The sequence below is a fragment of the Otolemur garnettii genome, unplaced genomic scaffold, assembly GCF_000181295.1.
Source record: "Otolemur garnettii isolate 467f Iridium unplaced genomic scaffold, OtoGar3 scaffold00034, whole genome shotgun sequence".
Lineage (NCBI taxonomy): Eukaryota > Metazoa > Chordata > Mammalia > Primates > Galagidae > Otolemur > Otolemur garnettii.
Window position 1 is genome coordinate 8,060,668 of NW_003852429.1, and position 13,562 is coordinate 8,074,229.

Consider the following 13,562-nt stretch of genomic DNA (forward strand, 5'->3'; position numbering starts at 1 on the left):
TCAGATAAGCCTGGGGTAGAAAGACCGACCCAGTGGTCATTTCCTTAGAGCACAGTTCCTCCGGCCACTGGTATTTCTGTTGCAGAGCTCAGGAATGTTGGAATCTTAGGCCTCTGGAACACCTTGTTCTGGGCCAGTGTTGCCCCAAGTGTTGCCTTAGGCTGGAGGCCACAGTAGCCCCTGGAAACTTGGGAGGAACAGCAGTCTCTGTGGCCCCTTCTAGATCTACGGAATCAGAACCTCCGTGGGTGGGCGCAGCAGACTTCTCAGTAGCTGTGAAGCAGAGTCTGTTTCTTCCACACGCTCCTTTCATCCTTCATTCAGGCATTATTTACTTCCCGGCTCTCAGTGCCCACTACGGTGCTAGCGACTGCTTCGGGCAAACTGGTGCAACAGAGAGCCCTGAGCTCTGCAGCTTACCTTCTTATCTTTGTTTGTTTATTTGTTTGTTTGTGAGACAGTCTCACTCTGTTGCCCAGGCTAGAGTGCCGTGGTGTCATCATAGCTCACAGTAACCTCAAACTCTTAGGCTCAAGTGATCTTCTTGCCTCAGACTCCCAAGTAGATTTGATTACAGGTACCTGCCACAATGCCCAGCTATTATACACACACACACACACACACAGATATATACATTTTTTGTTTTTTTTTTTTAGAGAGAGAGGTTTCTACTCTTGCTCAGACTGGTCTCCAACTCCTGAGCTCCAGTTATCCTCCCACCTCAACCTCCCAGAGTGGTAGGAGTGACCCACTGTGCAGGCCTCACTCAAGGTTACCTGAGGTGAGGAGGTGTAAATGAAGAACAAAAACCAAGAGGGCCTGGAGGAGCAGCTCTGCTGAGCCTGGATGATCCACCAGGCGTCCACGCAGCTGGATGTGGAGGCAGGTACACTCCTGGGCCTGCAGGCAGGGGTGGGGGGGTGGGGTGACAGGTGCAGGTACTTCTACATCCTCCACCCGGACTCTCGGGTGTCAGCCTCTCCTCTCTGCAGCCTCTCCCCTCAGCCCTCTGTGCGCTCCTTGCCTGGGGCTATTATAACAAATGACCATGGCCTTGGGGGGCTACAATAACAGAATTTTATACTCTCACAGTTCTGGAGGCTAGAAGTCCAAAACCCAAGTGTTAGAACTTCTGTGTCTGAAGGCTTTCAGGGAGAAGCCCTCCCTGTCTCTTCTGACTCCTGGGGGCTCCAGGTGATCCTTGGCTGTGGCAGAGTCCCTCTGACCTCAGCCTCTGTTTCCAGGGGGCCTGCTCCTCTGCATCTTCTCTCATCTTTTCTTCCTTATGAGGGCTTTGCTTTGGCATGTGGGGCCCGCCTGAGGCGGGGTGCTCATCTCTAGATCCTTAACTCAATTCCATCTGCAAACACGCCTTTGCCAAACACTGCCACAATCATGGGTTTGAGGTGGGCATATCTTTTGGCAGAGGGGGCATTCTGGAATGGGAATGTACAGAAATGCCAAATGGTCCTGGATAAGCAGAACTCTCCCAGACCTCAAAGAACTGTCATTGTACAAACTGCGGGGGAAGAAGCAAATGTTTGTGGTCACTAGATTAGCCTGCGAGGGCAGCAGTCAGTCTTCAAACCCAGACCTCACACTCTGTTCTACTCAGTGAAGCTCTTAAATGAGACAAAGCTGCCATAGCTGCCAAACGTGACCTTGAAAAGGGGGCTTGCAAATTTTTGGAGTAATAAAGTGTCATTTTCTCCGGCTCTGTCTCTCAGATTGCTTGGTTCTAAAATGCTTTTAATTCCATCTCAGAAGGGAAATGGAGTAGAAGTCAAAGATAAAGCAGCTAGAATGTCTGCAGGGATGCTGAAGGGTGAGGGGTGAACCCGAGGAGTTAACATCCCAAGTGTTACTGAGAGTTTGGTACTTGTCCCAGAGGCTGAATCAGTGACAAGGAAAATAAGGATAAATGTCTGAGGAAAAGGAATGAGAATTTATGGACTAGGGTGGCACCTCACAGACCACCATCCTACCTGTAAGCAGAAATACAGGACTTTTAAAAGGGGGGGGGCTCTCAGAGTTTGGGCTCAGGTCATGCATTGTGTACTTGCGCTACTGTTGTTTAAGTTGGAGGTTTCAGTTGACCTTATCTCCAGTAAAGATGATCTCTGGACAATTGTGTAGAGCCATCTCTTGTGGTTTAAAATACTGGAAAACAAATAGCTAAGGCACATTTTTCTACCCCTTTGACAACAGGCCTCAACAGGCAGGAATGCAGGTTTTGATTCCCAATAAAGGTAGGAGGTTTTAAAGAGACAACTCTTAATACATTTTGCTGTTTTCCAGACCTTTACCTGTTATGTAGGTGGGTCACATAACCACCAATTTGAGAGGAGAGAGTCTGAGAAATGGCAGGGGATCAGGAGAGGAGAGAGTGGGGGGGGGCAAAAAAACTATGTTGACTTAAGTCTCCTGTAGGACTAAAAAAAATAAAAATAAAAATGTACTGACATTTATCTGGAAAAATAGGAGGAGGAGAACCAGAAATCAGCTCAAATTCATTCACAGATACTTTGGAACCAAATTTTCATGTCCTGGCACGTAACCCAACTCCTCAGGATCTTGAGGGACTAAACCTAGGAACATGGCAGTGGCAGACTCAGTCTTCCGCCTCCCCCATTCCAGTCTGCCATGTCCTGTTTATAGCAAGAGAGATACAGTAATGTTGCTTGCTACACACAGTTACTTTACTGTGAGGACCAAAGTAACTTAAATTATAACTTAATTGGCAGATTTTGCCTTTAAATCTAGTTCTCAGTCTTAATGACCTCAGTAGTAATTATGACCACTTATTACACACTATGTGGAGGCCCTGTGATAAACATTGTACCTCCACCCCCTCAGCTAGTTCCTTTCTCACCATAATGCTGTATTATCATTAGGGAGCGTTATTTCTTTTTCAACTTTTTTTTTATCATGGAAAGTTTAGAACATACACAAAAAGAAGGAAAAGAATATCATGAGCCCGAAGGTAGTCTATCAGCTGGTCTAATTCAGCCTCACCATTTGCCAGTCTTGGCCAAGAGAGTATCACTGTCCATGATTTACAGAGGAGAAAACTGAGGCAACTGCAGTTGGGTCAACAAGGTCATGTGGCTGGGAAGTGGGAGAAGCAGGATTTGAGATCTACAGCCGCTCTGCCTCCCTGCTCTGCACAGGCCTGGGAACCTTGACCAAAGACTCTAACTTGGTAGAAGAGCAGCTATGAAGAATGGTCTTCCCTGATCTTCCTGTTCCAGTATTGCCTTTACTGGCTCATTCAAAAGAGCTTCAGGAAGATGGAATTAGAAATTCAAGGAGCAATTCAAAAGTTGTCTCAAAAATTCAATGAATTCAAAGACAAAATCACCAAAGATTTTGAGACATTGAGGCAAGAACTTGAAGTCATCAAAGATCTGAGAAATACAGTAGAATCCCTCAGTAACAGAATGGAGCAGGCAGAAGAAAGGATCTCTGACATTGAAGACAAAGCTTTTGAATGTTCCCAAATGCACAAAGAGGAAGAGAAGTGGAAAGCAAAACGGATCATTCCCTGAGAGAATTGTGGAACCACTCCAAAAGAGCAAACATTTGCCTCATAGGAATCCCTGAAGGAGAAGAGGATGGTCCAAAAGGCAAAGATATTCTACTCTAAGAGATAATTGAGGAGAACTTCCCAAGCATGGCAAGAGATACTGAAATTCTGATAGCAGACAGTTTCAGAACCTCAGCACAACTCAACCCAAATAAAGAATCTTCTAGACACATTGAGAAAATCCTGTAAGCAGCCAGATGTAAGAAAATCATAACCTACAAGGGGAAGAATATTAGAATGAGTGCAGATCTTTCTGCTGAAGCTTTTCAAGCCAGAAGAGGATGGTCATCAACCTTTAATCTCCTAAAACAAAACAACTTTCAGCCCAGGATCCTGGATAAACTGACCTTCATTTATGATGGAGAAGTTAAATACTTTAATAACATACACATGTTGAAGAAATTTGCCATAACCAAACCAGCCCTTCAGGATATCCTCAGACCCATCCTCCATAATGACCAGCATAATGCTCTACCACCAAAGTAAACTCACTCTGAAATTCTTGACCAAAACCCAATTTCCACAGTGATGAAAAAATTCAAAATGTCCACTGGACTTTTGAAAAATTTGACACCGCAAATATAACCAGGCTTATCAATACTCTCAGTTAATGTGAACAGCTTAAACTGTCCTCTTAAGAGGCACAGGTTGGCTGACTGAATACAAAAACTCAGGCTAGATATCTGCTGTATACAAGAATTCCATATTATCTTAAAGAATAAATATGGACTCAGGGTGAAGGGATAGGGATCTGTAATCCAGACAAACGGAAATCAGAAAAAAACAGAGGTGGCAATTTTATTTGTGGATACACTAGGCTTTAAACCAACAAAAGTAAGGAAAGATAAGGACGGTCACTTCATATTTGTTAAGGGAAACACTCAACATGATGAGATATCAATTATTAACATTTATGCACCCAACCAGAATGCTCCTCAATTTATAAAGGAGACCCTAATAGACATGAGCAATTTAATATCTTCCAGCACCATAATAGTTGGAGATTTTAACACCTCTTGGCAGTGTTAGATAGATCTTCCAATAAGAAACTAAGCAAAGGCTTGGCGCCTGTGGCTCAAGTGGCTAAGGTGCCAGCCACATACATCTAAGGTGGTGGGTTCGAATCCAGCCTGGGCCTGCCAAAAAACAATGACGGCTGTAACCAAAAAATAGCCAGGCATTGTGGCGGGCGCCTGTGGTCCCAGCTACTTGGGAGGCGGAGGTAGGAGACTTGCTTGAGCCCAGGTGTTGGAGGTTGCTGTGAGCTGAGATGCCACAGCACTCTACCCAGGGAGAAAGCTTGAGGCTCTGTCTCAAAAAAAAAAAAAAGGAACTAAGCAAAGAAATTTTGGACTCAAACTTCACCATACAACAATTGAATTTAATAGACATCTACAGAACATTTCATCCTAACAAACCTGAATACACATTCTTCTCATCAGCCCATGGAACATCCTCCAAAATTGATCACATCTTAGGTCACAAGTCTAACCTCAGCAAATTTAAAAGTATAGAAATTATTCCTTGTATTTTCTCAGATTATCGTACAATAAAAGTTGAACTCACCAATAACAAGTATCTGCATACCCATAGAAAGACATGGAATGAAATAACCTTATGCTGAATGATAGCTGGGTCATAGATGAGATTAAGAAGGAAACTGCCAAATTTTTGGAACAAAACAATAATGAAGATATGAATTATCAGAACCTGTGGGATACTGCAAAGGCAGTCCTAAGAGGGTGATTTATAGCATTGCAAGTCTTCCTTAAGAGAATGGAAGGAGAGGAAGTCAATAACTTAATGGGACATCTTAAGCAACTGGAAAAGGAGGAACATTCCAACCCCAAACCCAGTAGAAGAAAAGAAATAACTAAAATTAGAGCAGAATTAAATTAAATCAAAACCAAAAGAATTATTCAAAAGATCAATGAATCAAAAAGTTGGGGTTTTTTGTTGTTTTTGTTTTTTGCAGTTTTTGGCCAGGGCTGGGTTTGAACCTGCCACCTCTAGCATATGGGGCTGGCACCTTACTCCTTTGAGCCACAGGCACCACCCCAAAAAGATGGTTTTTTGAAAAATTCAACAAAATTGATAAACCTTTGGCCAACCTAACCAAAACCAGAAAATTAAAGTTCATAATATCATCAATCAGAAATGACAAAAGTGAAATAACAACAGATACCTTAGAAATTCAAAAAAATCCCTAATGAAGACTATAAAAAACTTTATTTTCAGAAATACGAAAATCTGAAAGAAATTGACCAATACTTGGAAACATGCCAAATTCCTAGACTTAATCAGAAAGAATTGGAAATGCTGAACAGACTATATCAAGTACTGAAATCGAATCAATGATATGAAATCTCCCCAAAAAGAAGAATCCGGGACGAGATGGTTTCACATCAGAATTCTACCAAATCTTTAAAGAGGAACTAGTACCTGTATTACTTAACCTTTTCCAAAACACCAAAAAAGAAGGAATACTTCTGAACACATTCTATGAAGCAAATATCACCCTGATCCCCAAACTGGGAAAACACCCAAAAAGAAAAGAAAACTATAGACCAATATCTTTAATTAACATAGATGCAAAAATATTCAATAAGATCCTAGCAAACAGAGTCAAGCAATACATCAAATGAATTATACACCATGACCAAGTGGGTTTTATCTCAAGGTTGGTTCAATATACATAAACCTATAAATATAACACATCACATAAGCAAACTAAAAAACAAAGACCATATGCTTCTCTCAATAGATGTGGAAAAGCTTTTGACAATATCCAGCATCCTTTCGTGATCAGAACACTTAAGACAATAGGTATATAAGGGACATTTCTTAAACTGATAGAGGCCATCTACAGCAAACCCACAGTCCATATCATATTGAATGGAGTAAAATTGAAAACATTTCCATTCAGATCAGGAACGAGACAAGGTTGCCCATTGTCTCCACTGTTTTTTAACATTGTAAAGTCTTAGCCATTGTAATCAGGCAAGAGTAGGCGATCAAGGGTATACAAATAGGGTCAGAGGAGATCAAACTTCCATTCTTCACAGATGATATGATTTTATACCTGGAAAACCACAAAACTCTTAGAAGTGATCAAGGAATACAGTAGTATCTCAGGATACAAAATCAATACTCACAAATCAGTAGCTTTTATATTAACCAGTAAGAGTCAAGCCAAAAAAACAGTCAAGGACTTTATTCCCTTTATAGTTGTGCCAAAGAAGACGAAATATTTGGGAATTTACCTAACAAAGGACATGAAAGATCTGTATAAGGAGAACTATGAAACTCTGAGAAAAGAAATAGCTGAAGATGTTAACAAATGGAAAAATATACCATGCTCATGGCTAGGAAGAATAAACATTATTAAAATGTCCATATTACCCAAAGCAATGTACAAATTTAATGGTGAATTTAATAATCTATCAAAGCACCACCATTATACTTTAAAGATCTGGGAAAAGTAGTACTTCGTTTTATATGGAATCAGAAAAAAACTCAAATAGCCATTACTCAGAAATAAAAACAAATCATGCTACCAGACTTTAGACTACACTATAAATGTACAGTGATCAAAACAGCATGGTATTGGCACAAAAATAGAGAGGTAGATATATGGAACAGAATTGAGAACCAAGAGATGAACCCAGAGACTTATCGTCATTTGATCTTTGATAAGCTTATCAAAAATATAAATTGGGGGAAATATTCCCTATTTAACAAATGGTGCTGGGAGAATTGGATAGTGACTTGTAGAAGACTGAAACTGGACCCACACATTTCACCATTAACAAAAATTGACTCTCACTGGATAAAAGATTTAAACTTAAGACATGAAACTATAAAGATTCTTGGAGAGAGCACAGGAGAAACACTTGAAGAAATTGGCCTGGGAGAATACTTTATGAGGAAGACCCCCTGGGCAATTGAAGCAATACCAAAAATACGTTACTGGGATCTGATCAAACTAAAAAGCTTCTGCATAGCCAAGGACACAGTAAGTAAAGCAAGCAGACAGCCCTCAGAATGGGAGAAGATATTTGCAGGTTATGCTTCTGACAAAGGTTTGATAACCAGAATCCACAGAGAACTCAAATTTATTAATAAGAAAAGAACAAGCAATCCCATTTCATTGTGGGCAAGGAACTTGAACAGAAACTTCTCTGAAAAAGATAGGTACATGGTCTACAGACACATGAAAAAATGCTCATTATCTTTAATCATCAGAGAAATGCAAATCAAAACCACTTCGAGATATCATCTAACTCCAGTAAGAGTGACTCACATAACAAAATCCCACAACTACAGATGTTGGCAGGGATGTGGAGAGAAGGGAACACTTCTGCACTTCTGGTGGGAGTGCAAGCTAATATGTCCTTTTTGGAAAGAAATATGGAGAATACTCAGGGATCTAAAAGTAGACCTGCCATTTGATCCTGCAATTCCTCTACAAGGTGTATATCCAAAAGACCAAAAATCACTTTATAACAAAGATATTTGCACCAGATTGTTCATTGCAGCTCAATTCATAATAGCCAAGTCGGCTCGGCGCCTATAGCTCAACCGGCTAAGGCGCCAGCCATGTACACCTAAGGTGGTGGGTTCGAATCCCCAGCCCGGACCCACCAAACAACAATGATGGCTGCAACCAAAAAATAGCCGGGTGCTGTGGCGGGCACCTGTGGTCCCAGCTACTTGGGAGACGGAGGCAGGAGACTCGCTTGAGCCCAGGAGTTGGAGGTTGCTGTGAGCTGTAATGCCACGGCACTCTGCCCAGGGGGACAGCTTGAGGCTCTGTCTCAAAAAAAAAAAAATAATAATAGCCAAGTCAGGGAAGAAGCCCAAGGGCCCACTGACCCATGAATGGATTAATAAATTGTGGTATATGTATACCATGGAATATTATGCAGCCTTAAAAAAAGATGGAGACTTTACTCTTTTACGTTTACATGGATGAAGCTGGAACATATCCTACTTATCAAAGTATCTCAAGAATGGAAGAAAAAATATCCTATGTACTCAGTACTATTAATGAAACAAATTTATAATCACTCACACTTTCATATGAAGAATAGATCACAACTATGGCCCAAGATGAAGTAGAGAGGCGGGTGGGATGGGAAGGGAGGGGGGAGGTCAGACAGAGGGAAGGTGAATGGTGGGGTCACACCTATGGTGCATAATGGAAGGGTACATGTTGGATCTATTAGTATAGAATATAAATATCTTAACACAATAACCAAGTAAACGAGATGAGGTATAAAACAAAACAAAACAAAAGAGCTTCAGGACACTTGGACAGCTGGGGTCCTCCCTGCCCAAAGCACATTCCACAGAAGCAGTGGAAATGGCTTAGTGGAAAGTTTAAAATGGATCATTTAAATGGCTGTAAACTGATAGATACTCTACTTACCTAGTGCAAGTCACCCCAAATTGCCTGGGCTAGTGGAGAGAAGAGGGAATGTTGATATTTACAATTCATTTCCCTGATATCGGTCCTTAAGTATTTGCATATAGAAAAATTGTCAAAGTAGGCAAACTGCTGTGGATAAAATCATGTGACCCCCCCCAATTCAGATGCTGCAGCTCCAACCCCCATGTGATGGTATAAGGAGGTGGGGTCTTTGGTAGATGATCAGGCCATGAGGGGGGACCCCACATGGTAGGGTCAGTGCTTGTATAAAACAGGACACCAGAGAGCTCCCTCTCTCCACTGTTTGGGGACAGTAGGAGAGAAACTGGGAGAAATAGATGTCTGTTGTTGATGCCACCCGGCCTGTGCTATTTTGTTGTGCAGCCTGAGTAGGACACACTCCAGCAGAGGCTTCATGTACAGAAACGTAGGCGATAAGAAAAAGCAAGACTCCAGGCTTCCCCATCATTCAGCTCAAGGGAGGTTGGATGGTTTGCTGAGATATCTTAAATACAAATTGTGTGCAAATGTAGCTGTTAGTGTTGTCAGTTGTTATAAAGTAAGATGTACAAGGAACTCTACTTTTACTTTCTAGTGAGCTGGCTAAATCCCTCTTCTCATGGTCATCTCTGCAATCCAGGTCTTTAGATACTTGAATCACAGCCCTTCTTAGCATCAAATCTTAGATTTCTTAAGCCAACAAGTGATGAGGAAACCTTTGGATGAGAAGTCTAATGGCCAAAATAGGCCTGTGATTTGACAGAGCCTGGGCTCCATCTGTGAAATGGGGCATGGTGAGCTGACCCATCAGGCTGCCCGGAGAACACAAGAGTTAATGCACACGGCAGATGTGGGAAGGCTCAGTGAAGGGCAGTTGTTCTTAGTATAATTGTTTGGTTTTTGTAATAGTGGTCTTTCCTCTCATCTCATCCTAAAACCCCAGTTCTAGCCATTTTAATGTGTGCACAGCTGTCTGGTGAGGGAACTCAGAGTCACTCTTGCCACGTGGAAATGTGATTCATTGGGTTCCTATTAACATGGATTCATTAATTTGACTAATATCATTCTTATCATCTATAAATAAAATCCTCTGCCTCAAATTTATCTTTTAATTGAAAAACATTTTACATTTTTCATGGAGGCTCCTACTTAATCATTTTTACAATTTAATGAGCATGAAAGCCCTGCTTATTCAGAAGGGGATAGTAATTGATGATTTCGTCCTATATCAGAATCAGTATGATAATTCTGAGTCCTCTGTCCTTAGAAATGTCTGATAGAAGGCACTGCAGTTTTCAAGGTTTTACTGGAATCTGGCAATTTGAATTTATTCTAAGATGTATTTTTTAATTCTTGATATTTCATTTGGATATAAAAAGTCTTGCCTTTAGGTCAGGATAGAGTATCTGAATGATTTCCATAATAATATGCTAATCTTTTTTTAAGCCTAAATCTAAAATGGGAATAGACCTCTACACAGTTCAGAACAAGTCACTCAACATAGTCACCTGGTCCACAGCCAGGAAAACACTCAGGCCAGGCCTGCCGGGGTCTCCTGGAGAAGCCAGTGGGTGGGAGGCCTGGGCTCCCTGCCACAGACCATTTCCTCTCCCAGGGCTCACAGGCTGCGGAAGACAGTTCTTTCCTCGACGTGAGACCCATTCTAAGTGGGGACCAACAGCTGGTTACCGTCAGACGGTCAGCGGGGATGAGAACATCTGGTTGGCACATCTGTCGGGAAGGACCTGGGCGTGAAGAGCGTGTTTCAGGAGGAGCTGAGGAGACACCGAGGGAAGGCACTGGCATCAAGGCCTCCGTGGCAGTGTCTCAGTCTCAGTGTGTCCAGTTCTGGAGGCCGGAAGCTGAGATGGAGGTGGCCGCCGGCCGTGCTCTCTCTGAGGCTCTAGGGAGACTCTGCTCCAGGCGTCGCTCTCAGCTGCCACGGTCCAGCCGCCCTTGGCCTTTCCTGATGTGAAGAAGCACCACAGCCTGTGCCTTCGTCATCACGCAGTCTCACTGTGTGTGTCCGCTCCTGTGTCTCTTCTCTCCAGTGTGACCACATCTTAACTTGGTTACACCCACAAAGACCATATTTCCATATACAGTCACATTGCAGGGATCAGGGACTAGGACTTATCTTTCTGGGGACACAATTCAATACACAATGGGCCTGAACACCAGAGGGCCCTAGTGGGCTTTATTCTCCCTCCAAGACCTTGTGTCCCAAATCACCTTCCACTTGTCCTTCCTCCCTCACCTTCTGCAGGTGCCCCTATTTGATTTCCCAGTCACCTCAGGGAGCCCTGGAACCTCTCCCTTCTGTCTCCCTCCCATGGCCACCACCCTAGTTTTAAGGCCTTCATCTTCGGTGCCCTGACCTGGTCTCCTGACTAACTTCCCCCATCAGACCTGAGCCAACTGTGCTCAGCATTGTCTGCACAGCTGTGAGTTCAGACTGGCCTGGGACACAGTTCCCGGGCCCAGGGGAGGGAGCGGGAAGCCCCCACCGCACCCCCACCCTTATCCCCACGAGCTCTCAGGGTTGACTGAGGAAAGCCTGCTCCCACCGAGGGCAGCTGGTTTTAAAAGGAGATAAGGGTCATGAGGATGGAGAAAGACTAAAATAAAAAGAAAAAACTGGAAGAACTGGTGAAACAGCTGGAGGAACCAGCCTTGAAGGCCGTCTTATCTTTGGATGTTAAATGATGTACACCAAAAAGTCCCCTCGCAGCCAAGGGTGACTACAGAGTATAGCTATTTTCTGCACTTGTGGCTAAAGATTAAGTACATGGAAACTATTTTTTTGAGACAAAGTTTCACTTTGTGACTCCAGGCTAGAGTTCCTGGTGTCAGCCTAGCTCACAGCAACCTCAGACTCCTGGGTACAAGTGATCCTTCTGCCTCAGCCTCCTAAGTAGCTGGGACTACAGGCGCCTATCATGCCCAGTTAATTTTCAATTTTTAGTAGAGATGGGGTCTCATTCCTGCTCAGGCTGTTCTTGAACTCCTGAACTTAAGCAATTCGCCTGCCTTGGCCTCCCAGAGTATTAGGATTACAGGCATAAGTCTGGATACAATTTTTGAACATTCAGAAAACCAACTTCCTGCCTGCCTGGTTGTGAATGCTGAGGATGCCACCTGGGGCACTTTCCACCCTGCCTGGGTCCCTGCATTTTCATCTCCAAGCACATCTGTTTTGGGTCGATGCCGCGACCTGGCTTGAATGTCCAATAAAAAGAGAGTGGGTGGCGGTTAAACTCCTCAGGTGTCCTGCAGAACAGGTCAAGCCCCCGCACATGGTAGGAAGGCAGCCTTCCTCTCACCCCACCACCAAGCAAGCAATCAACTCTGCAGTGACATCAGGTATGTGGCCTCTAAATTCAGTTCAATTCTCATGCATCTGCCTGGAAGTAGCATTAAGTCCGACAGGTGAAGGGCTCATTCCCCAAGACAGCCCCCCATTTCTAACACCAATCAAAGGCCTCAGGCTGTGGCTCCTGCTTCTGATTGACTGGCTGTAAATCATGGTTCCCACCCCCCCTTGCCTGGGTTTGATGAATTTGCTGCAGTGGCTCACAGAACCCAGGGAAGCACTGACTAATGTTTTCTGCTTTATTATGAAGGACATTCCAAAGCACCCAGATGAAGACATGGACAGAGCCAGGTAGGGGAGGGGTGCAGAGCTTCAAGGCCCTCCCAGGCACCCTACCCTGCTAGAGCCTCCACTGTTCCCTGACCGGGAGCTCCCGAGCCCCATCCTCCTGGGCTTTATGGAGACTTCACTGGATAGGCACAAGTGAGGCTCGGACAACTGTGTGGGATGCGACTGGACAAAAGGACGTGGCCTAAGACAAGGCCCTTCTGTATCACAACATCACAGACATTCGATACGAAGAGACTCAGAGAGGACTCCTGCATAAACATGAGGACTGAACACAAATGTTTACATCCACTGCCTCCTTAGGCTCCCTGAAATGGCAGTAAGGGGGTGAAATGCGTTTTTGTAAATGTACATGAACCCACTAGAATTGGAGAGAGGACAATATTGACCATTCTGGAAGCTACAAGACAGACAGATGCGTGCTCAGCAGCTCAGCAGACTTCAGGGAGCTAAAGCTGAAACAGCAGTAGGGAAAGCTGCAGGACAGCCCAAACTGTACACGCACACGCCTCACCCACACGTGTACACACACGTACCCAGACACGCAGGTAAGGAACTGGCGGTACCAGCTCCCTTAGGAAGTGGGTGGAGGTGGGACAACAGGTAGGAATTAGACCTTTAAATCACCCCCAGTTGAGTTCTTCTACTCTGCCACCACCTGGGCACAGGTGGTGTTGCCTCTGGAGGAGGTAAAACCCAGGATCCTGGGTCCACATGACAGGTGCACTTGTGGGCAGAGCACTAGACGACAGACCCAGGGGTTAAAGGTCAGTCTGCACACTGAGTGCCAAGGGCCTCCTCCTCCTCCCCCACTGGCTCTCAGGACAGCCCCCCTCGTACCCTCCTGTCTGAATAGTGGGACGTCTTCTCTGGGGAGTCCGATC

At 44.0% G+C, this 13,562-nt stretch overlaps 1 protein-coding gene across 1 annotated transcript in view; it reads right to left on the reverse strand.

The window, feature by feature from the left end:
• LOC100948091 (solute carrier family 15 member 1-like) overlaps positions 1-13,562 on the reverse strand; it is a 57,077-nt gene that overhangs the window by 30,880 nt on the left and 12,635 nt on the right. The window lies entirely within an intron of this gene.